Source organism: Cibotium barometz, chromosome 47 (assembly GCF_041138505.1).
Source record: "Cibotium barometz isolate CiBa-2024 chromosome 47, ASM4113850v1, whole genome shotgun sequence".
Taxonomy (NCBI): Eukaryota; Viridiplantae; Streptophyta; class Polypodiopsida; order Cyatheales; family Cibotiaceae; genus Cibotium; species Cibotium barometz.
Window position 1 is genome coordinate 18,089,007 of NC_141092.1, and position 22,300 is coordinate 18,111,306.

The following is a 22,300-nucleotide window of genomic DNA, read 5'->3' on the forward strand; positions in this document are numbered from 1 at the left end:
TTCTTCAGCTTTTCTTCTTGTTTCTTCACATCTTTCGATTGGCCAACCGATTGGTGAGATCCTTAGCATTCATTCACAAACAAGAGAGAGAGAAGAGAAAGTAGAGAACACAGTATTGGCTAGCCGACTGCTGCATATGCTCAAGACATGCTGTCGGCATGCTGTATATGCTGGTCAACTGGAGCATACTTGCTCCAAATGCTTGTCGGCTGGCCCGACATGCTGTCCAAGGCTGTAAACAGCCCTTAGATAGGTTACCTAACCCTAACTATAGCCATGGGCTAGCCTTTGGCTAGCCCATAAGCAATCCAATCATGCTTGCTACTGCTTCTGATGCAAACCTAACCTATGGTTGACTGCTGCATGCACTTATCTAATGGGGCTCTCCAAGTGAGTTAAGATGACTTGCTGACTGTAGGCTGACCTCTATGGGGTCACAACGTACGACAAATATTTCGTAAAAATATATTACTACTACACAAACGTTGCACTAATGATCCAGTGTGTCACTATGTACGCCATTGCAGGGTGCACGTGAAAGACTTACCTCCCTCTAGCACCTTTAGGAGTAGACCCACAATAACGCTTGAGTGGGTGCATAGATAGAGGCTGGGTGCATAGATAGAGGCTACCTGCTCCACTCTTCAGACCATAGAGACACACAAAGTGGCAGTGACACTCTTGAGGCCATAGAGACACAAATAGTACCATTACCATGCTCTACACTCTAAAATTAGGTTTGTTAAAGGCTTTGGAAGCACATGGGAGTTGTTGCAACGCCCAAGCTAGAAATATCTTTCAATTCTCCTTCTCAGTAAGCAAACTAGAGGGTTGTTTCTCACGGTCTCTCTCACAAAAATTGCCCAAGCCGCGGACGAGTTTTAAATTTTCCTCTATCTTCTTCATCGATGCGTGCATCGTGTCGTTGATGGCATACTCCACCAATAGTAAAATTTCTTCTAATGCTCCCTACATTAACACCTCAATGTTGAGATTATGGTGTTTCTGTCTACCTGTCACTTTGGGGAAGGAAGAAATATTGAACTGTAACTTGCTTCATACCCAAACCATATAACAAGGCCCTCCAAAATCCTCCCAATGGACTATCTTTTTTCGGAACTCAATGTAACACCTCCATAATGAAAAGCCTAGCCACCCCTTGAACATTCGCATGTGATTTGCAAGGAATAAGGTGTGTATGATTACTCAACCGATCATGATGACCATAAGAATACAATCATTCTAGAGTCTCCAAGTTGGTAACCCAACTATAATGTCCATAAAAATACCCCCCCATGGCAACTTTGGAACTGACGATGGATGAAGCTTGTCAGCTACTTTCATACGACAACTTCTCCAACATATGGCCCTCACCATGGTGTCCTGACGCAAACATCATGCGGTTTCTCCTATAAAGCACCCGGCCGAAATTATGTGGCCTTTGACTCAGCAAAAACCACATTCTCCTTACCCACACACAATGAATCTCAAAGATGAAGTAACAAAGAAAGTGCCAACAACCAAAGTTGGCAAGGAGATAAATCAAGATGGGACTGACTAAGAAAATATTTATGTGATTCATGATGCAACACACCGAACCAAACAAATAGTAGCACCACTTCCAAAGGGGATTGCGAGCAGCCCACCCTGGTTGTACTTGGAATACCGGATCTCAACACCACGGAGCTTCCAACTCTCATGGGCAACAGCGTGTCCATGCTACTATCACACTGCCCCAATTCCTCCTCCACTAGCATTGCAGAGAATCGTGAAGGATTCTTCCAAATCCGGTAAAACACTCAGACGGGAGCAATTGACATAAGAAATTTGAGCTTCTTTAACAAAGCCTGCTCAATAGGGGTCATGCAAACCACCCGACCCTCCTCAGTTGCATCAAAAGGATTGGTTTCTGCTCCACAAAACATCGATCGAGCACAGTAGGCCCATGAAATCCTTGAAGCTCATGCACATTTGCCAAGAGTGGCCACCAAAAAGAATGCACTCGATCATCCATCGAGATTTTGACCATGCTTTCAAGGGTGAAGCGACGTCTGTACATCCTTATCATCTTTATCTTTGGTTCTATTGGCTGGAACTATCCTGGAATGTCATTGTGGTAGACCACACCTGCGTGAGCATTCAACCATGGGTTGCTTAGAATAGCATCCACCTCATCCAATTGTGCCACCTTGAACAAACAATCCCCAAAAGCCAGCAAGGCATCCTCCAACGTCTCAGCAACCCGAAATCAGTTTTGACTTCTTCCGCTTCCCTCTGATCATCACAGTGGCTAAGATCATGCCACTAGTGTTGTCCATCGTTGTAGCAGCTTCAGCTGCTCAACCACATGGTCCTGGATGATGTCCTGTAAGGCTCCTCCATCAAAGAGTAACCTTGAGTATTGGGAGAACCGGAGAGCCGTGTATGTGGGAAAGTTTGAAGCCCGCGAACCGGAGTGAAGAATGCCTCCACTTTGGTATATGTTTGGGCCAACAGAGAAAATTTGGAGAGATTTAGTGTGCAATCCTTTTCCCTCACAAGAGTATTTACTTGCAACCTTACCATTTTTTCAAAGCTTCAATGACCAACATTGGCCATTTCTGTCCACAGCCAGCCTCCTCTGAATGGTGTGTATGCGGTCTCGTCTGGCCGTACTTGCCGGTACAGGCAGCAGAGCACCGTCGACAAGAAAAGCACAAAACATATAATGAAAACCTTAACATACGTTCTCCTTGTGAAGGTAGTCTATCGATCCCGTGAATGAAAGAAAATTGTTGCTGGTCTGTCACCACCAACCAGCATTCTGCACTTGGATGTGCACTATGAACAGGTGCAGAACCAAAGACCCGAAACCATGCAGTGTCGTGTCGTGCCCGTCTGGCACCAAGCTTGGGATGCACTGGCATGGCCAAGCGTGCACCCAGTTTTGGGCAAAACCCAAAATGGCCCGCAATTTGCACTTTTGGAGTCCGCCCAGCCCATGCGTCGTCCTCTGCTGGTCGGCCTGCTCGACTGCCTCGTCCTGGCCCCGTATAAGGGTAGATCCAGCCCCACTCATGACACCTTTCATGCATTGCAGCCCTCAGCTCTGGCAGCCTCCAAGCAGCCCACCAGGAAGCAGGAAGGGTCATCTATCTGTGTGATCTTCTGTGGCAGCCCACAAGGAGAAAATGCAAGTTCCTTCAGTTCAGTCAGTCAGTGTTCCAAAGACAAGTCAGTGAGCTGGATAACAGATACGGAGCAAGAGAAATCAGTTAAGAGTGATGAGTGAGAAAAATGCCTCCACTTTAGTATTATGTTTGTTGGGAGGGAGAGATTGAGTGTGCAATCCTTTTTCCATTTTTCCAAAAGCTTCAATGACCAACAATGAGTGAATGGCCTGTATGCAGTACTGTAACAGCACCATCCATCGACGGCGGCGAAGCACAAACAAACATAAGTTTTCCTTGCTTGTGAAGGTAGGTAGAGTCTTATCAATCCTATGAAAACTGTCGCTACCTGCATCACCAAGAAGGCCAGATGCCTTAGTACCAGAAGAAGAGGAGTCTCAGAACTTAGTAGAGTACCAGGAGCTCCATAGAGACTATTATTGCTATTGCATAGACTCAAAAGCTGCTTCAACAACCAAAGGGTCAGGTCAGTGGGGATTGATATTTTGAATTGAAGTGTACCCGATTGGGAAGTGGACCTTCCGCTGGCTGCTGCTGCTGCATCATCTGCGACGACGGGGAGAAGCGCAGGGCTTTTGAAGGAGGCAGAGTATGTGGAGGCGTTCCGTTCTTTGCCGTGTGCGAGAGAGAGATCATCATCATATCCTCCATCCGATCTCCCTCTCTTCTGCCAAAATCCCACGCTCTTTCTTTCGCGCGCGCGCAGGCAGAGGACCTTCCTTCCAGTTTGGAGTTTTTATATAATTATCTTGGGTGCGCCGGGCCTCTGAGGCAGTGCAAAACAGAGGCGACGCGCGCAGCCCCCGGGCAGCAAGCTGCCGGAAGGGGCCTGCCCCCATGAAAGAAATTAGGTTAATATCATGTGGCCCGATGGGCCACGTATCAGATATTAAACTGATAAGAACAGATACTGCACTTCATCTCAGCCATGAGGCCGAGAATGGCACGAGCCTCCCGATGCTCACCCCACGCCTTTTATACCAGCCCACGCACGGCTTCCCTTTATGGGATCGATAGATAGATCACCCGCTGCCCGAGAGATTTCTACGCGCATGTGCGTCACGGCTTGATTCAAACTTTACTTATGCTCTTGGTCATCTCTAACAAGAGCATAAGTAAATTTCCGTTAAGAGGGAGACACAAAGCCATGAGACCCCACATGACCTCTACACGTGTATCCCCTCACTCGTTGCTTCTGATTTCTTGCCAGCCTTTTTTGGATAAGAAAACGACCTCACCTGCTCAGCGAATTAACGGGACGATAAACCACCGAACGAGATGTAACGTAGAACAATCACTTGCCTTTTGTGTAACTCGGGGAAGAAGAGTAGTCTTGAAACTTGTAGTGTGCTTAGCAAGTTTTAAATATTTTTTTTTTGGGGGGCTTTAATCAAGATTTTCTTTTATTACTAACCTGCTTACTTGCTAAATTTCAAAAAGACCAGTATTCTTTATTTTCTCTGCAAAACCTTAAAAAGACCTTATTCTTTTACGCACAAAAAAAAAGAAGAAGAAGAAGCCTTAATAGTCCTAAAAAGAACCACATTTTCGTAAGGTGAAAGAATCTAATAAACAACCTACACACAATACGAGGTTATTGCAAGAAGAGGCTTAAGATATTGCAGGCTCAAATAAGTATGTCCGGGGGGTTATCACTTCTTCTTCTTCTTCCAGTATTGAGACAGAGTGTTCCTCGGTCAACAAGCATCATGGGTCCCTCATCCTCTGAGCGTTTCCACAGACTCTAGCACGGCCATCTCCGATCATACGCCCTTGCAATGGAGCAAACTGATGGGGAGGAACTGGAACCGACTCCGTTTCCTACTAGGAAATCGAGAGTTAATAACCTTCTACTTATTACATATGATCTGTTTGTTGAATACACTGAGAGGAAGCCATTGGGAGGCTGAAAAGGGAGAGGCATGTCGGATGGATCACGGAGGCCATACAAAAGGTGGGTACCTTTAAGAAAGCCATACATTAGAAGGCACTCCACATGAAACACCCTTAAGATATGAACCTCAACAGCCACCAAGCTAGGTAAGAGTGGTCCAAGATCATCCTATCTTACATGTCCCTTTGCAAAACACACAAATCTAGGTGGGAGTAGCACCGTTTCCAGAACTAGTACAATGGAAAGAAAGACAAATAGAGAAGCTAGTAAGTTCATGAAGAATAGAGGGTTTTTAATTTATGGATGGAATTAGAGAATATTCCTTTTTCCATAAACTTAATGTAACTATTAGAAATTTCTCCTTGCTGTACAAAACAACTCTACCAAAAGCCAACCTAAGCACTACTCTAGGTGAGTGTCTACGGTTATGACCTAAGTCTCTACCATAACCTTCTTGGTAAACTAGTCCAAAAACTTATAATCTAATCTCATAAATAAGATTTTTAAGTAATCACACAGCTCTCACCTTCTCTTTATGCATTTCACCTTCACTGCCTCTCATTTTCTTGATGAAATCATAGCAGCGCGCACCCTCGAGCTCTCTCGTGCTGATACAATGCTCTGCCACCTTATCGGATGAATTGCCTCGTCTAGCGTGGCTCCCTCTCCTTCCTTATCCTTGACCCATAAAAAGGAGCCCCAAGTGTCACAGCTTTTGAGTCGCTTGCATTTTCGAGAAGACATCTACAACAAGGTTTTTGACAAAGAAATCAAAATGCAGGACATCACCACATCATTTGGGAGATCACTTGCTCAAGGAAGAGCATCATCATCACTCATGTCGTAATATATGGAAAGCTTCTTGAGCTTCCCCTCGAGCTTCCCCTTTCAGCATCCTGTGTGCTCAATAGAACCATCTCTACGGAGGTCTTCCAAATCATGGACGACAAACCATTAAGATTAAAAAAAGGTTCAATAAATTCTAAAAAGACCAATATTCTTAATTTCTATGCAAAGCCTTAGAAGTCCTAAAAAGAGTAATAAATACTTCTTAAATTTCAAAAATACCAATATTCTTAATTTTTTACATAAAACCTCAAAGTCTTAAGGTGAATAAGGATCACATTTTAGAAAGGTGAAAGAATTTAATAAACAACATGCACATAATACAATTTCAAAAACCTTAGGGGATTATTGCAAGAAGAGGCTTACGATAATGATACAACAAATAAAACCTTAGAAAAATTATAAGAAATATGTATAAGATACACAAATCCTCTGGGTATTAGAATAAAAGCTTGTGTGTGCGGGTGCATATGTGTAATTATAAATGTAATAATAATTTGAGGCTATAAAGTAATTCAAAAACATCAATTTCTAAAAACCAATACAAAAAAAGGGTTGGTTTAAATAAATTATATGAGAGCAATATCTTTGAGGTAATCATCCAAGAAAATAATTTACTCAAGCAGTTTTGTTGCCTATGCCCAACATTGAAAAAGATCTCACCTGCTAAGTAAAAAAACGAACGATAAACCACCAAATGAGATATAACGCAGAACAAGCACTTCTTTTATGTAACTAGGAGAAGAGTAGTTTCGAAACATGCAGTGTAGCAGTTTTGTTGCCTATGCCCAACATTGAAAAAGATCTCACCTGCTAAGTAAAAAAACGAACGATAAACCACCAAATGAGATATAACGCAGAACAAGCACTTCTTTTATGTAACTAGGAGAAGAGTAGTTTCGAAACATGCAGTGTGCTTAGCAAGTATTGATCTTGAAGTTATCTCTAGTGGAATTAAAAATCTTGTTGCTTTAATCAAAATTTTAAAAAAAGGTTTAATAAAACTTGTTAAATTTCAAAAAGACCAATATTCTTAATTTTTAGTGCAAAACCTTAAAAGTTCTAAAAAGACCAATAAATACTTCGTAAATTCCAAAAATACCAATATTCTTAATTTGTTTAACGCAAAACCTGAAAGAATTTAATAAACAACCAACACAAGTTAAGAGGTTATTGCAAGAAGAGGCTTAAGATATTGATACAAGAAATAAAACCTTACAAAAATTCTAAGAAGTATGTATAAGATACACAAATCCTCTAGGTATAAGAATAAAAGCATCTGCATGCATGTGCACATGCATAATTATAAATTTAATGATAATTTGAGAATATAGAGGAATTTAAAAAGATTAATTTCTACAAACCAGTAGAGTAATGTGCATTCATTCATGGGGTCGAAGAAGTTGGAGATGTAAAGAAGAAAGATATTATCTCGACTAGCTCAAATAAAGAAGAAAGATATTCATTGATGGGGTCAAAGAAGTTGGATATATAAAGAAGAAAGATATTATCTCCACTAGCTCAAATAAGAAAGATATTATCTCCACTAGCTCAAATAAGCTTCTCGAGGACAAGAGGGATTCTTCAAATTCTAAGAAACTAAAGAAAGTCCCTAGAAGATTTACAAGACTAACTCTACTCCCTAATACATTAGTTTAAATTCATGTTTCCTTGATGAAAAATATCAAGAAGACACCTGAGCCACAAAGGTATGCAAAACTGAAAGGAAACAAACATTGGGAAGAAGCAATGAATGAGGGGATGAACCGACTCCGTTTCCTACTAGGAAATTGAGAGTTAATAACCTTCTACTTAGAGATGATCTATTTGTTGAATACACAGAGGAAGCCATTAAGAGGCTGAAAAAGGAGAGGTATGTCAGATGGATCATGGAGGTAGTTTGCCAATGAAAAGGAGAGGTATGTCGGCGGATGGATCATGGAGGCACGGATGCATACTAGCAACGTCTCACAAAGCGAGGACAATGTGCGCCATTTTGTCTAGGTAGGGTCTCCATAGTTTCACGACAAAAACAACTCCTAGTAACTCATTCGAATCCTTGACAACTCATTTGAATCCTTGACGACTCGCGCCATTTGAGGGAAAGAGCATAAAGCCAAACTTAAGAAGCTTAGAAGGGCAATCGACTGTAACATCTTAGGCAAATGAAGACAGTTTCGAGGTCGAACTAGCCAAACTCTGGTTCAATTCCAATCAGGCAAGGAGTTTAAGAAAAAATTAGGATTTATTGATAGTGGCATGCACATCATAGTCTAATGTCCTATGAGACTTGGACCTCATTAGGTAGGCCCACAGTCACTCCCACCACTGCACAAGTGCATGGTTCAAGAAGGTAACTTTGTGTATGGGTACATGTAAGAGCTAACCTTCAGTATTGAAGACAACATGTTCGAGTCCACATTCTTCATGATCTCCATGAAGGAACTATAGCTAAAGAAATCCTTTTGGGAAGAAGCTGGAAAAGCCATAACAATTTCTACATTCATTCAGATTTCCCACGAGGCTGCATTGGGGTAGTAGGGATCTCAAGTCATTCTATCTCTAATAGAACACAAGCCTATGAACCTTACTGTGATGAAGATGCACTGTGTAGCACCTGCACCTTTCACCATAGTGCCAGTTTTTTACCCTCCATCCTTAGAGTCCAATGAAAAAGAATACTCATCCTCAAAACGTTGCCAAATACCTTGGTAGAAAACCATAGGCTTTTGCTTACAAAAGGTGGGTACCTAAAGAAAGCCATACACTATGGTTGGAAGGCTCTAGAAGCACTTCACATGAAACACCCTTTAGATATGAACCTCAACAGCCACCAAGCTAGGTAAGAGTGGTCCAAGATCATCCTATCTCACATGTCCCTTTGCAAAACACACAAATCCAGGTGGGAGTAGCGTTGTTTCTAGAACGACTAGTACAAGTGGAAAGAAAGACAAATAACGAAGCTGGTACGTTCATGAAGAATAGAGGGTTTTAATTTATGGACGGAATTAGAGCATATTCCTTTTTCCATAAACTTAAGGCAACTATTAGAAATTTCTCCTAGCTGTAGAAAACACAAATTTCTCCTAGCTGTAGAAAACACAAATTTCTCCTAACTATTAGAACTCTCTCCCTAGCTGTAAAAATCTATAAGAAATATGTATAAGATACACAAATCCTCTGGGTATTAGAATAAAATCTTGTGCATGTGGGCGCATATGCATAATTATAAATGTAATAATAATTTGAGGATATAAAGTAACTTAAAAACATCAATTTCTAAAAACCAACAGAAAAAAAGGGTTGGTTTAAACAAATTATATGAGAGCAATATCTTTGAGGTAATCATCTAATAAAATAATTTTCTCAAGCGGTTTTGTTGCATGCGCCCAACATTGAAAAAGATCTCAACTGCTAAGCAAATTAATGCGATGAATCACCAAACGAGATGTAACGTAGAACAAGCACTTCTTTTGTGTAACTGGGAGAAGAGTAGTTTTGAATCATGTAGTGTGCTTAGCAAGTATTGATCTTGATGTTATCTTTAGTGGAATTAATTTTTTTGTTGCTTTAATCAAGATTTTAAAAAAAGGTTTAACAAATACTTGTTAAATTTCAAAAGGACCAATATTCTTAATTTTCTATGCAAAACCTTAAAAGTTCTAAAAAGACCAATAAATACTTTGTAAGTTCCAAAAATGCTTTTATGACCTAGTAACTCTAGGTCATAAAAGCATGTGCGTACATGTGCGCACGCTTAATTATAAATATAACAATAATTTGAGAATATAGAGGAATTTAAAAAGATTAATTTTAAAAAAACCAGTAGAGTAATGTGCATTCATTCATGGGGGGTCGAAGAAGGTGGAGATATAAAGAAGAAAAATATTATCTCCACTAGCTCAAATAAAGAAGAAAGATATTCATTCATGGAATCAAAGAAGTTAGATATATAAAGAAGAAAGATATTTATATCCACGAGCTCAAATAAGCTTCTCAAGGACAAGAGCGATTCTTCAAATTCTAAGGAACTAAAGCAAGTCCCTAGAAGATTTACAAGACTAACTCTACTCCCTAATACATTAGTTTAAAGTCATGTTTCCTTAATGAAAAATATCAAGAAGACACCTAAGCCACAAAGGTATGCAAAATTGAAAGGAAACAAACATTGGGAAGAAGCAATGAATGAGGGGATGAAAAGAGGGAGTGGGTATTGCAAACTAAAGCTTGTTGGTTGAAGTGTGAAAAAACTGCCCTTGAACCTAGAGGTGTCTCTGTTAAAATGGTTGACGATTCTCTAGAAAGACCATTTGGAAAAGTTAGCAAAATGTGCATGGAAACAAGTGGAATTACCTTTGAACAAACCTTTATTATTATGGATTTCCATTGGCCTACAAACTATGATGTTATCCTAGGTAGGAAGCCATTGATGATCCATGATTGGGGAACCAATGACATTTATCTAAGAAAGAACGAGCAAATGATTAATGTCAACTTGGCTGCTAATCATAGTGCTCACCTAGTCTTCTCACCCAGTCATCACTAGATCTCCCATTGATCTAGTCTTCTCACCCAGTCATCACTAGATCTCCCATTGATCTAGAATCGGACACAACATCTCATTCGAGAAAATCCCTAGAGGCAAGTGTTTGTCTAATGTGTAAAGGTAAGATTTTAGATCTTAAATAATGAATTTTTTTCGAGTTAGCGTAGATCTTAAAAAGTTAACATTATAAATGAAGGCCTTAGCGTAGATCTTAAAAAGATTGAAGCTGAAGTGAACGAACAAAAAAAGGAAATCATGTCAGTTCTAGATCCCACGTATTATAAGAATTGAATGCAACTATTGTCAACCCTAGATGTGGTCTAGCACAAAATGAGACGCAAATTTGTAAATTCCAAAGGTGAGAGAATTTCATTGTACATGTTGAATGCATCATGTTGTGAAGTAGCTCTAATGGAAGAAAGGAGATGACTCAGTGAGGCTCACATAAAGCCTACTACAACCTTGGAAACATATTGTGTGCAAATCAATACGGTTAAAGCCATTGCACTCCAGTATGATGAAAAAGAAACAAAACCCGGCCTACCACCATCTCTAGCTAGGGTTCAGAACAAAATAAGGTATTACACAAGCATTGGGGCTAGTAGATTCAGAACAAAAGAAATAAAACCCCTAGGGTTTAGAACAAAAATGGGGATTGGGATTGGTAGATTCAAGAATGTCTTACAAAACTTCGCTACCTCTTGGCCATCCAAAGCTACAAGATATTAACATAAAAATTAATTCATTTGGTGAAATGACTGAAGAAGTGATCCTAAGCCGCAATTGGATCACTTTAGAAATAATCCCTTCGAAGGTAGTTTCTATGTGATTAATGTAAATGAAATGACTAAAGAAGTGATCCTAAGCCGTAATTGCATGGCTTAAAACAAGTGCCACATTAATTGGATAGATCACACCTTGGTGTTGAATCTATCTCCAGAGACCATTCCATTACATCTCCAACCGAAACTTAGTACATGTCTTTGAAAAACAAAGTTGATTCAATCTCTTTTCTTAAACTTGTTGTGGATCTAACTCCACTAACATAGGTACATGGTCACAACAAACCCTTTTGATAAGGAAGCCATAAAAAAGACACCCAAAAGTCAAGACTAAAAGGGCAGTTCAAAGGTGGACCCCCACTGGCAACTGTTGTCACACTACTTGGGTACCCTCATCAGACCATAAAGAAGAAGTAGTTCTCCAATCAAAGAAGAAGGGGAACGAAGTCAAAACGAAAATGTTATCAAAGGTAAAAATCTAAATCATTGATGACCTCATCAAGGCACTACCCTCAACTTCTAGTCAATAATTAATACATTGACCAAACTTGCTTTCAGTAATTGGAGCATCAAAGCATCATAAAAAGCAACTCAAACCTCTAGGAAGGCCATAAATTTCAAAGTAGTAAATGGAGGATCCCTCCCTAACCCCTCAAAAGGTATGACTAAATTCTTCTAATATCATTCAATTTTGTAGAGAGAGTAATAACTTAGAAAGAGAAAAATGATTTTTCTAGCTGTGTAAATAGTAAGTTTCTCTTTAATCCCAAGAAATAAAAAGGGCAAGAAGATTGTAGAATTAGGACCAAACTAGTAATATCTTGAAGATTGTGTTCTATCAATCACTACCTTATAAGGAGTGGGGTTTTATTAGACTACTTAAAACTAACTTTTGAAGTTTGGTAAGCCATTAAAATCTTTAATGATATAATTAAGAAATGTTTGAAACCTTTTGGCTAGAAGACATTATATTTACCCTAAAAAAAGTTAGAGAGAGAAAATATGAGTTTTGTTAATACAGTTGAGCAAGATTCTTCTTCTTAATCTTAAGAACTGAAGTGTCCATTCAGAATTTAAATTAGAAATCCATTAGGCAAGAAAAACTAGAGAGAGGCTCTCCACAGAAACACTCCTTGTGCAAGACCACCCATCATAGAAAATTCTTAATATAAATTGCAATAGGGATAATTTCGAAGGTTCCCATTTTGTGTGTTCTTCAGATCGTTGTTATTACCACTTTTTAGCCCCATTTATAACTTCAAGGTACAATTTCAAAGTCTTTAACGTCGTTTGATTCAGCAAATGTTTGGGGGAGATCCCAAAAAGGGGTGGCTACAAGAAGGAGTATTTTATTTTAATTTTTACATTAAAAAAATAGGGAGAGGCTTAAATCATGGGATATTTTCAAGTATGAGAGCCAACTAGACCTAAAACTAGCCATTTTGGTTCCCTTTTCTTGTTAATTATGACCAAGTAAAAGTCTATGGTAGATCCTCAAAAGGGAAGCCGCCTCATGTATAAAGAGAAGGGAGGGTAGAGCCAACTGGACCCAAAACTGGCCATTTTGGTTCCCTTTTCTTGTCCAATTATGACCAAGTAAAATTCTAAGGTAGATCCTCAAAAGGGGAAGCCCGCCTCATCTATAAAAGAAGGGAGGGATAGAGCAAAAAATATCCTTTCTAGAAGGAAACCCATACTCTTCCAAAAAAATCTCATTATCTTCTCCCTCACTCTAGGGAGAGGCTAATCTAATCGAGGTAACCATGATTCTAGTTCTTAAGCATGTGTAGTTAATATTTTATTTAATTAATTCTTTAAACAAGATAGATAGTTTCTTAATCTACTTATTTACGCATGTTTAAAAACAACCAAATTGAAAGAAAGACCTAGAAAATGCGGATACTCTAGAAAGTGACCTCAATGAGAGGATTTAATTCTAGTGCATATCGATCATGTAATAGACTTAAGCTAATTAAATCTCTTATCACCCTTATAAAGGAAGTCGTAAAAGTACACAAGTTTAATAAGATTGCCGTATGAGGTAGTCCCACAAAGGATCCTCAGTGTGGTAAGGGAGTTATCGCGCATAAGTGGATCCTTATGGGGACCATGAACTGTGGATGAGCCCTTTTTGATAGAGAGTAAAAAGGTTATGTTTCCCATGAGTGCCGGCATGGGAACCATCTACCCCACTGGTAGAAAAGATGTTCAAAGAAGAATAAGAAGATGTTAATACCAAAACTTACACTTAAATGTTTTCAAATGGCGTGACCTCATTTAGCTAGAGTGCCAGGGCTATCTCTAGTGGAAGACCAGATGACCAGATGACCGCCTTCGCTTTTGAGCATCTTGCTTCTCAATCTAAACCTAAACAAATTTCCCTAACTATCAATTTTGAAGAACTCTTATTTCCATTTCAAGAGGATCAGGGACACTGATGGTTCAGACGTCTACACATTTTTCCTTACCCTTTGGCAATCCACCATCGCCCATGAGAACATCATTCTCACCATGATTTAAGGGATACTTGAAGTAGTGGATACAACAGTTCTGTACGCACCCCTACTTCCCAGCCTTTAAGCCCCATCGATCTATATATTAACTTTTATCTTATTTTGTATCACATAAACATATTAGAACTCTCCCATGTAGAACCGACTTAGACTGGGGTGATTAAGTCATAAGATCTTATTATACATAAAATTCAAATAATAAAAACATCTTTTTTAGCTTTCTAATTAGTTTTTTAGACACTAAAGGATTGTTTGGAAATTTTCCCATCTCAACTTGTGTATGGATTTGTTCAATTCCAATAGTCAAGATGATGTTAATGTACCTTAATAAAATAGTTGACAAGATAGGGAACAAAGAAATGAAAGGATATAGTCTTGCATATAGCTATGTCAAACTTTTTTTAAAAGGACTTAGACCCTTACTTGCTGCTTGTAGTAATCATGGGTGCTAGTAAAGATGTACCCACAATGAAGGCCGTGATGATGAGATAGAGCTATATTTAAATATTTTACGAATTAGTGATCTCAAACAAGAACTTTTCGAGGGGCTCCAGTATTGGGATGAGGATTATCACTCTTGTATAATTGAACTACCTATAGGAGATATCGAGATGATACCCCAAATTGTAATCATTTTCCACACGAGTTGGAAATTGTAGGCATAGTAGATCATTATTGGGTCTTAGACATTGACAATACCTTTGATGATAGTGAATTCTGTGAGGAAGTCCTAGAACTCGATTTGCTTCTACCTGCCCACAAAATTTGCATCCCTGAAGAAATTATTATCCTTAGAGGCCTTGCTAACTTTTAAAGGATCAAGGCAAAGTATGGTCTTGTATAACTTGGAACTCCATTTTTGGGCTATGATTATAAATAAGTGTTTGTATTCAGCTTAGAGTTTGTCTTTTCTAATATAATCTTTTGCATCCCTTATAAAAAGTGAAATAATGAGATTCTAAAAATCAACTTGTGGCAACTATCTTGACAATTATAAGTTATTTTTCCAATGGCATCTATTTAATAAGGAAGTTATAGATCGTCTTGTGATGGCCAACTCAACAATTAGATGGCATCTATTTAATAAGGAAGTTGTAGATCGTCTTGTGATGGCCAAATCAACAATTACGTAGTGCTAGTGTGCTGATGAGCATGAAAGAAAGCTTGATAGATCCTCCAAATAAGATTGCAAGGAAAGGGAGCCACATTTACTTCCACTCTTTATTATTTACTTCATTGCCATTATTTCTTTAGGAATTTTTTATTTGGACTATCGAACGCACTCTAATGGTAGTGGTAGAGTCTTGAAAACATAGTCCTTTGGTTATCTAGCTTTTTCTTTATTATCATTGTGTCCTCAATGTTATTTTATGTGGATCATTGAACACACACTAATGGAAATGGTAGAGTATCATGGTTTATCCTCAAGATTATCTTAATTGGATCATTGAACACACACTAATGGTAATGGTGGGGTATCATGCTTTATCCTTTATCTGTAACTTTGAATAGTCACGACACTTAGGTTTTTCGCTCCTAAAATATCTTCTTAGGAAGAAAATGGCTTTATTTCAAGGTTATTTTAGTTGGATCATTGAAAACACACTAATGGTAATGATAGGGTATCATGCTTTATCCTTTATCTATAACTTTGAATAGTAGACACATGTTTTTTTCCTCCTAAAATATCTCCTAAGGATGCAAACGGCTAGTATGATAAATGGTGTAGCTCATGTATATCATCCCCATCTACTATTATTCATGGACTCAGAGCTTGTATCAAATATGAATCTTTTCATGAGACCTTCATACTTTGAGGCCGATGATAATTTTGAAAAGATTTTGCTCCTTAAATTAGGTTTTTGTGGGAGAAGGTCGTACTGCAACTATACCGCCCTTATAACACACCCTTTAATCAATATAAGTGGTGTAGATAGGTCATATTTAGGGAATCTCATGGAAATCTATAAACTTTTGGGGGCTCAACCAAACTTTGGTAAGTACCAGGTATCCTCACCCCTAATCACAAAAAGTAGCTCCTCCCATTTGGCTCCCTTGGTGTTTGTATTGCCATCTCAATGGTCCTTCGTTGCCTTTACTATGTTGATGCCTCCCCCATGCGCCATAAATCTTACAGGCAGAAGATCTTGATGCACCTCAATCCAAAGTTGGTCGAGCCTCTTTCCCCACCATTAGGGGAAAACATGTTGAGGAGACCAACATGTTTCTCCCTAAGACAAAGCAACACCCACTAGGCTCTACCTACCTAGGATGACAATAATCACATCCATCACCTTGGTAAGAAGGTGGCTGCTATAGAATTGCACACTGCACCTTCCATGTGTGTAATAAAATGATAAACACACAAAATTTAAAAAAAAATATGGTACCAACATACCATCTATACACTCAAATATAAGTGGTGCCACTATTTAATTGGTTTAGAGTTCTTGATCTACATGCAATCATTTCGATACTTGCTCACTCAGTCTCAGTAGGACTTATCTCCTTTCCAGCTTTGTTGATGACACTTTCCTTTTTAGTTCATCTTTAATATTGATAATGTGTAAGGTAATAAGGAGAATTTTGTTATCGACGTGCTTAGTCAAAGGCCACATTGAAGAGAAACTTTCTCATTTCATCTTTCATATTGATTATGTGTAAGGTAAGTTTCAAGAATCTTCTTGCTCTCTAGCAATTAGCCATAGTGCTAGTGGTTACCTTCTTGCTCTCTAGCAAGTAACCATAATCCTAGTGGTTAGACCACTTGCCTTGGATCATGGAAGTCTCTAATGAAGAAGCTAGAGAGGCCAAGAGGTGTGTCAATCCCTCTTATTTGAGCCCTTTCTCTATTCAACTAAGTAATCCTTCCAAAAGACAATGATTAAGGTAGAAAGCTTGAACCACCTTCTTCTCCAATCATGCTCAATCACTCTCTCACTCAAGCAAGCAAGCATGCACACTCAACACATTCCGTCCACACACACAAGCATGAATCCTACAATCAAGCAAGCAAGAGCTCAAGAGAAGAAGAAATCTTTGCACTTGAGAAATGATCGAATTCTCCCATCCACATTATCAAAAGTTGTATATATACAAATGGGCTTTGCGCGACCACCCATATTAAATAGGTTCCCAATTCATATCTCTACCCATATATACAAGGCTTGTGGATGTGGATAGCTTTTAATACATCGTTGGCCCATGACCATACATAATGTGAATACATCCTAGGCCAGACAAGGATTTTGGATATAAGAAAAGGAGTTAACAACTCCCCTGCCTAGACCTACTTTTGTCCTTGGAAGCTGTAAATATGATGGGCATGCTGATGAGAGGATCTTGACTTCATCTTCGCCCCTGCGCGACAACCTCATCATGTGAAAAATGTGGACATTCTCTCTCTAGCTCCTTCACCACTACCTCTAGCCCAGCCCACCACTACCCCTCCTATAAGCTCCACCACCACGCTCAACCCAGCCCACTTTCTCCCCTGTAGCCCAACTTAGCTCCTCCCTTCTCTCTCTCTCTTCTCTCTCTATCCCCCTCCCACCCTCTTCCCCCTCCCACCCTCTTCCACCTCTCATTATTTCTCCCTTATCCACCCTCCCTCACTCTCTCTCCTTCCCTTTATCTCTCTCCCAACCTCTTCCTCCCTCTCCTTCTCCCACCCCCCCCCCCCTCTCTCTCTCTCTCTCTCTCTCTCTCTATGCATAATCTCTCCTCTCCTCTCCTCTCCTCTTCCTTCCGTCTCTCCCTCTCGCCCTATGCATAATCTCTCCTTCTCTCTCTCTCTCTCTCTCTCTCTCTCTCTCTCTCTCTCTCTCTCTCTCTCTCTCTCTCCTTCCCTATGCATAATCTCTCCTCTTCTCTTCCCTCTGTCTCTCCCTCTCTCACCATCTTTACTTAATACTTAGAATTTTGGGTGATGACATCTCCTCTTAGAATTTTGGGTATGACATCTCCTCTTAGAATTTTGGGTGTAAAACTTTCACTCTCACTTAGAGAAAGGTGTCCTCTCTTGTTAGTGGCTCACCCTAACCCCCTGGAAACAAATCTAACAAGAGATTACCTCGTGAGCTGCAACTGTCATAAGGATCTTTCTAATGGCCGAGCTCGTAACCCTTGAGGTCTCCAAGCTCTACAACTCCTTGAGAAGCGATTCCACTACGTCTCTGCCGAGCGTTGTCACACCGCCGCATTGCACTACGTGTACTTGTCCCTCCTCTCACCTCACCTCACATCACTCACACACACTCACTAGCATGCATTAGAGAGAGATTAGCAAGAGCAAGACTCTATTGCACAATGGGAGAGTATCCTTGTATTATGAGAGAGATTAACTTATATACATGGCCATAAGTGTTCATACTCACTTAAACTGTGGTGGGCTGACTGGGCACATTAGGCTCATAAGAGGCCTAATGCTATTACAATGACCACTCTCATAACATATCCATGAAGTACATCACTTGGGAATTCATCCTAACTTGCTACCACACGCTCCTGAAGCGAAAATTGCCTTAAGTATTCCATTGGACCATTACAGGTGCCCATCTCCAAGTTGTAGATTTGGACGCCATTGCTTCATATCTTGAATGTATGACCTTTTGGTGTATCTACCTTGACTCCTTTGATATAAGATAATAGTAACATCTCTTGTTAACCCTAGAAATGGGTTAACATTTTTCCCCTTGCTTCTGATGGCGATCGCGTCCTCATGATCGTGTTGAAGGCTATTTGTGAATTGGCATTCGTTGTTGATGGTTTAGATGTTGAGTGATGTTCAATGGTCATTGTTCCTCCAGAAGGAATAAGAAAGGGGAGTTAATAAATGAAAAGAATAGTAGTTTATTGGGAATTCCTATGGGTTGGGGGGGTGGGGTTTTTGGCCACCAATGATTGCATTTTTATATTTTAGTTGAGCATGTTTTTTTTGGCTCACTTTGTTTTTGGCAATCATAAGAAAGGTGCAAGGTTACATGTGATTTGTGTTAGTGGTGTAGCTAAGAGATGTTAATGATGGGGAGAAGAGAAGAAAGGATATGGAGGAACGTAGACAAAATCATAAAAATGAGATTGTATTTCTCAGTTCCTCATTTGATTCATTGAAACAACATTCATCATTTGAAGAAATTGGTCTTTGATGATGCCCATTTGTGTGGCAGGATTCTTGTCAAATGTTGTTGAGTAGGGCCTATTCCTACATGCTTATTCCCATGTGCTTTTTATTTTTTATGTATAATTAAGTGCTCTTACAAAGTAAATATACATGAAATACAAGAATTGAGTCATATAGACTCTTAATGAACTGCACTGTGTTGAAGTAGCCAATTGTTCGCTAGGATTGAAAGAATTACGTTGACTTGCAAGGCTAATATAGATATCTTCACTAAGGATTGGAGATCATTGATTTGTAAACATAGTAGCGTCATTTGGAGAGGTTTGTAATTTGAAGAAAATTCCAGGCGATGGATTGTACCATTGACCAGGCTTTCACCCACCATGGCCTCCCATACAGAGATGTACCTGGAAATTTGTCGATGGTGAGGCTTTGGTGAAAATGTCCTCCAGTGCATGAGTGTGGATATGTACTCATGGAGTAGCTGCGACATTGATTTAGCCAAAATTATAGTAAGCTTTGAGCTGAACAAAAATATAATGGCTATTGAAGAGCGTTGGGAGTTACTTAAGTCGTGAGTGTTAAGTTGTGAATGGGTTAGCGTGCAAAATTGCTTAAGTTGTGAAAGGCTTAACACGTGAAGGAGCTTAAGCCGTGAAAGGCTTAATATGTGAGATGCTTAAGCTGTGAGATGGCTTAACTCGTGAGATTTTTAAGCCGTGCAAAGGCTTAACCCATCAGATTGTAGGGTTTTAGTTGTGTGAGATTGCGAAGTTTTACCTATGAGATTGCAGGGTTTTACCCTGATGGTTTTTTATTTTAAACGATTCTATATGACTTGCAAGCAACAGGTTCTTTTGCACTTATGCTTCACACCTAGAGGGGTGAAAAGAGCATTATGAGTTTATCTTTGATGCACTAAAAAGTCTTCGTTTACAGACTTAGGTATTGTTTCTTGAATTTGTGGCTCAATTATTATTGAGGCAATAGGTAAGACTTCTGGGTGGTTGCCAATGGGGTTGACTAAATACACCAACTCTTGTGAAGGTGTTGTATGCACGAGAGGGGTTGAGTGACTTGCTTGATATTGATTAGGTTTCCATTCTTGTCGAACTTTAGGTGAGGCTGTTGGGGTTAAAGTTGGGGGTCAGGCGGCAACCATACGATGGGATTACCATCATAGTATCCTTGTTGTTGAAGCACGTGCACAGGCACCCATCTTTGGATGAGCATTATAAATTGGTGGCTAATGATTTTGGTGCTGAGGCTTATTTCTTTATGCAGGCTTAGGGGACCTTTTGGTTTGCTTGGAAACCCAAGCTATGTTATTTTCTTTGTGGTACCCTTGTGCTTTCTTGTAGTAATCTTTTGGGTACCCACGCTTGTTGATATGTTGGAGTTCTTTGAAAAACTCGCATAGGCTTTTGTGGACGGTGTAGTGTACTTTTATTTTTCCTTGGCCTCTAAGTACTGTGTTGAGGAAGAAGCTTTGTCTGTCAAGGCACCCAAATTGGATTGGCACCTTCATAGTAGCCTTGAGATACAAGTAGCTGCTTCTCCACCCACATTTTGATACTATTAAGATACCTGGATTTTGGTTGTCTTGGTGGATTTTTCTTTTTGGTGAAAGTGGAAGGTTTTGGGCCCTCCTTCAAATTGGTTGGTGCTGAGGCTGCAGGTTTTAGACTTATGGGCGTTGTTGAAGATGAGGTTTGAGTGGTGGTTACTAATGTGGAGGCTTTTCAGCATATTGCCATCTCCTTTGGTGAGGTTTGTCGAGATAAAGAGGCATTGGCTCCAGGGCTTTTCCTTTGAGTTCCTTGTTAGAGATAGATGGTTGTGCGTATGGGGAACCTTTTCAGGAATAGCTACTAATTGTAAGGTTTTGGCATTTAACTTCATTGGTGAGGATGGAGTTGAAGGGAGTAGATGCTTTATCGGAGTCGATCATTGAGGCAAATGGTAGGTCATTGTGTAGAGGGGCTTCCGTGGAAGAGGCTTATAACTTTTTGCGTTCAGCATCATAGAAATCCATCGATTGGATCCTCTTCTTGGCAATATGGTATTGTCAACTTTGTATCATTGACCATCATGAGATGACCCTATTGCTAGCAAAGCACAGTGGTGCTTGGGCAGCAATGGTCCTTTTATGCCCCAAGATCAAATTTGCTTCCAACAAATACTCAACCACAAAAACTTGCGAGTAAGGGGGTTAGTATCAATATACATTATCAATATACATTGTATGCTCAAAGTATCCCAGACATGGCATGTTCAAGTCTTGTGTAAATGGAATTCTTTTAGGATAAGCCATGAGTGTTGGTTGACCTAACAAATCCCATAACTCGAGGGTCATGAGATTTTTCTCTCGTGTTGGATAAAGCTATGCTTGAATTGTGGTGATTTTATTGGAAAGTTCCAATCCAACCTTGATTCTTGGGATATTCTTAGTAAGATATGTTGGAAGTTCCAGCTCCTCCAAGGTATCTTCCTCCTATAAGAGAAATTGCACAATGCCTGTAGGAGTGTTCAAGGTGATTGTTTGCATGGATTCATCAAGTGAATATAATGAGTCATGTATCCAAGTTCCACCAAGGATGACATCATACTCAAGGGGATCTGGGGTAACATGGAATCTAAATTCCACTTCCGATTGTTTGAGCAGCATAGCTAAAGTATCCTGGAACTTCAATGTTTTGTCCATTGGCATTTCTTGCAAGACCATTTTCTTTAGGGATGAGTTTAGGTTGGCCCAATGACACCCTAGATCTTATGATTAGCTTGAGGGCTAATCAACGCGCGTTTGCACTTAAAATCATTGCCCGGCCGCCGCAGGGAAATCTAACCATACCATGATAGAATCTTCAAGAGGAACCATGGATGTTTCAGTTTTTGTTTCAGCCTTTAGATCCCATTTCAGTTTCATATTCCCATTCACTCCCATCCTCTTTTTGGCTCTCAACTTTTTCAATAGTACCCAATGTGTAGTACAATGGTACACTCGGTCCTCTAACAATTCTAACTGAGATTTGTTTGGAAACTTGTGAATCCATATAGTCCAGTTCTATGTAGCTCTTGATGTCTTTGTCTAACTCATGTTTTGCGGTTAAAGGTGCAAGTGTTGACACTATGCTGGCTTCATCATATGAGAGAAGAGAACTCCTCCAAATGAGGATTTGAGAGACTACTTTAATTTCATAAGGGATTCATGGAATTCCTCATGTGCTTTTTCAACCGCATAATTTGTGCAATCTGCCTCTATTGACTCTTCTATAGACAGTACGTCTTCCTCTTGAAAGGGCAAGTGATACTCCTCAAGTTCTTGTATTTTGGTTGCTTCTTTAGGATTGGCATTATGAGGTTCAATCATAACCGGTGAGCTTGTATGACACTCAACCATGTTAAGCATGCTCTCTTGAGCTTGCTT

General features: G+C 39.7%; 1 protein-coding gene, 1 long non-coding RNA gene and 1 other non-coding gene across 3 annotated transcripts in view; 1 reads left to right on the plus strand and 2 right to left on the minus strand.

The window, feature by feature from the left end:
* The window catches only part of LOC147611443 (uncharacterized), a 131,291-nt gene that overhangs the window by 40,931 nt on the left and 68,060 nt on the right, over nt 1–22,300 (plus strand). The window lies entirely within an intron of this gene.
* Nucleotides 3,268–4,010, minus strand: LOC147611444 (uncharacterized). Its single transcript, XR_015263755.1, has 2 exons — nt 3,672–4,010; nt 3,268–3,498 (listed from the first exon to the last, which is right to left on the minus strand). It is a non-coding gene; the product is annotated as an uncharacterized LOC147611444 (long non-coding RNA).
* On the minus strand, nt 3,919–4,116 carry LOC147611445 (U2 spliceosomal RNA). The gene has a single exon (XR_015263838.1). It is a non-coding gene; the product is annotated as a U2 spliceosomal RNA (small nuclear RNA).